Source organism: Triticum aestivum, chromosome 3A, assembly GCF_018294505.1.
Source record: "Triticum aestivum cultivar Chinese Spring chromosome 3A, IWGSC CS RefSeq v2.1, whole genome shotgun sequence".
NCBI lineage: Eukaryota > Viridiplantae > Streptophyta > Magnoliopsida > Poales > Poaceae > Triticum > Triticum aestivum.
The window spans coordinates 109,925,812-109,929,436 of NC_057800.1; positions in this window are offsets into that span (position 1 = coordinate 109,925,812).

Genomic DNA, 3,625 nt, shown 5'->3' on the forward strand with positions numbered 1-3,625 from the left:
CTGCCGGCGCTTGGTCCCAAGCCGACATGGTGCGGCTCCATCCACGGCGGCGTTGCCGGCCACTTCCTCCACAACATTGCTCCGTCAGTGGCGACGTCTACATCAGTAGGAGTTGATGCTGCTTTAGCTCTCGCTCACGCTGCTGCTCTACTCTTGTTCTCGGTCCCCTGCCTGGTCTGCTCTTGCTATTACTCTTGCTCGCGCCACTGCTCTTGCTCTTGCTCTTGCTTGCGATGCTGCTCCGATTTGGGTACACTTCAGTCGACTGAATTGACTTTTGGGTTAGTCGATTTTCAGGGGGTGGGGGGCTTGCCGGAGTTAAGGAAGAACCAACCGCAGCAGGGAGGGGGGATCACCGGAGAAGTACCCCACTATCTACCTTAGGGTTCAGGGGTGGGGCGGTGGTCGCCGGCGGTGGTGGGGTGGTGGCATTGGGATCGCTAGAGAAAAAGCTCGGTACGGGGGGGGGGGGGGGCTAGAGGGATGGCTGGGGTGGCGGTGGGGAGTGGTTTCAGGGCGGGCGGGGTGGCGCACCACCGGCCGCGGGCGGTGGGGGCGGCGGTGTAACACCCCGTATGTAACCTGCCATATCTGTATTCCAACTCTTGCCATTCTCGGCACTAAGTTATGATATTTCCTCGTTGTTGGGTTTCGTCTTCGTTTTGCATTTTGTCTGTGTCATCCATCTCATATCATGTCATCATGTGCATCGCATTTGCATACGTGTTTGTCTCATAAATCCGAGCATTTTCCTCGTTGTCTGTTTTGCATTCCGGCTCTCCTACGTCCTCCGGTGTCCCATTTTGCCTCTTTTCGTGTGCGGGTGTTAAACGTTCTCGGATAGGACCGAGACTTGCCAAGCAGCCTTGGTATACCACCGGTAGACCGCCTGTCAAGTTTTGTACCATTTGGACTTCGTCTGATACTCCAACGGTTAACCGAGGAACCGTAAAGGCCTCGTGTGTGTTGCATCCCAACACCGCTCCAAAGTGGCCCAAAACCCAGCTAAACCCCCTCCATCATCTCAGTCGTTCGATCACGATCGCATGGCCGAAAACCATGCTCAATTTGGAGCCTCCTAGCTCCTTCTATGTATAAATAGGGCTCCCCCTCCGAAATTTCAGGCAAAATCCACCCTAACCCTAGCTTCTTTCCCCCTCTTTGCCGCCGGACGAAAACCCACCAGCCGGACGTGTCTGATCCCGCCGCCGCCGCCATGTGTCTTCTCCCCATTCGACGCCGCCCGCGCCGGCCCCCTGGGGCCCAGCCGGGGCCCTCCCGGTTCGCCCGCGCCGCCCGTATCCGCCTGAGTCGCCGCGCGCCTCGGCCGGCGCCTCCCCGCGCCGCTCATCGGGCTCCGCCGCCCGCCTCGACGTCCAACTCCCCGCGCCGCTCGCCGGGCTCCACCGCCCGCTCGTCGTCCTCCCGCTCCGCCAAGCCCCGGCCGGCCTCTTCCTCGACTCCGGCTCGTCTTCGGCGAGCTCCGGCATCGAACCTCGTGAAGTGTGCCCGATCTAGATCCGGTGCTACAGTAACCCTAGAGGTTGACCAGTTTTCTGCCTAAGTCCCTAATAATTTTAGCTTTGTTCATCATGTCATATCTTTGCATCCGTAGCTCTGTTTTGCGCATGTAGCATATCAAATTGTTCGTCTGGATGTGCACTTCATTTCATTCCATTGCACCATGTTCATTTGAGTTCATCTTGATGTCCTAAATGCTGTTGCAAGAGTGCTATGTAATGTTAGGTTCCTAATTCTTATCAGAATATGGACATTCGTCATTTTTGCCATGTTTAATGTGTGCCTCCTATGAACCTGAGCCCTACACGTGTTTTGGGCTATGTCATGCCATCTTTACAGGGGTGTATGCCATGTATTTTTGTGATCATTATGGTGACTAGGACAAGCATGCAAAGTAGCTCTCATGATGTTGCTGATTTCAGGGACTTAGAATTCTTCTAAGTCATTTCCCTGATGATATTTTTATGCCATGTATTCTTGTTGCTACAGAATGATCCATGCCTCTTTTGAGCATGTTCAGTAAGGACGATTTTGAGATATTGTTGTGCTATATCCATCCATGTCTTTGTTTGCAATTATGGAGCACCCTTGCATGACTCAATATAGCTCTACTTTTGCTATAAAATGTTCCTGGTAGATTGTTTACGTGTTAATCAATTTTGCCAAGGTTGTTGTAGTTGATCCATGCATGCTATGAGTTGGTTCTTGCCATGGTTAGCTTATTGATCATGTCTTCATTCTGGGTGTATGCTTAGTTTGTCATGCAATGCCTTGTAGTGAGTGCATCGAGCTCGCAAACATGCCTACGTAACTCTGTTTTTGACAAGACCATTTTTCTGCTAAGTCTGAATCTGTTAACGAAACTTGCTATGTTTACATGGTTGCCATTGTATTTTCTGATCCCTTTTGACTTATGGTCAGTAAGGGACTTCTGTTATATGCTTTGAGTAGTTTCATGCCATGCCTTGCTTTGCCATGATATGTTCCTGTAGCATGTTGTAACCTTGCTCTAAACATTGCTTCCTGATGTTAAATCCTGACATGTTATTTTCACAAAGTTTGTGAACCTGATATCTTTTGCACTTTTGCCATGCTTGTTTGAACCTGCTATTGTGTGATTTAGCCGTAGCTCAGTGTTCATATTTTGTTAAGTATCTTGAGTGGATGGCTGCCATGTGCTTTGTTGCTATGTTAGAGTGCAATAGCTTATTTTTCTTGATGGATTTAGATGGCTTCGTGCTGTTAATCGCAGATTGGTGCCATTATTGTTTTTCTTGCCATTTGCAAACCGTGCATTCGATTCCGGTGATCTTTATATCGATGTCGACCGAAATCAACTCATCTTTCCAGCGGCACTCTTGGTTTTCCAAGTTGAGGCCTAGTTCAATCTTTTCCTTCTAGAGCATGCATATGCATTGCATATCACATCCCGCATATCATGTCATGTTTTGCATCATGTTGCTTGTGCATTGCACCATGGTTGATTGTGTCTCCCTTTGCTTGTCTTATTGCTTTGGGTAGAGCCGAGAGACGAGTACGTGATCGAGGAACCCGTTGACTACGCTTACGAGGATCAAGCTTACGTCAACTCGGAGAACTTTGCAGGCAAGATGACCATACCCTCGAAATCACTTCTATCTTTGCTTGCTAGTTGCTTGCTCTATTGCTATGCATATGCTACGATACCTAACACATGCTTTATCATGCCTCCCACATTTCCATGTCAAACCTCTAATCCACCTTGTCCTAGCAAACCGTTGTTTGGCTATGTTACCGCTTTGCTCAGCCCCTCTTATAGCGTTGTTAGTTGCAGGTGAAGATTGGAGCTTGTTCCTTGTTGGAACATGTTTATTGTTGGGATATCACTATTATATCTTGTCTACTTTAATGCATCTATATACTTGGTAAAGGGTGGAAGGCTCGACCTTATGCCTGGTGTTTTGTTCCACTCTTGCCGCCCTAGTTTCCGTCATACCGGTGTTATGTTCCTTGATTTTGCGTTCCTTACACGGTTGGGTTATAATGGGAACCCCTTGACAGTTCGCCTTGAATAAAACTCCTCCAGCAAGGCCCAACCTCGTTTTACCAATTGCCACCTAGCCTT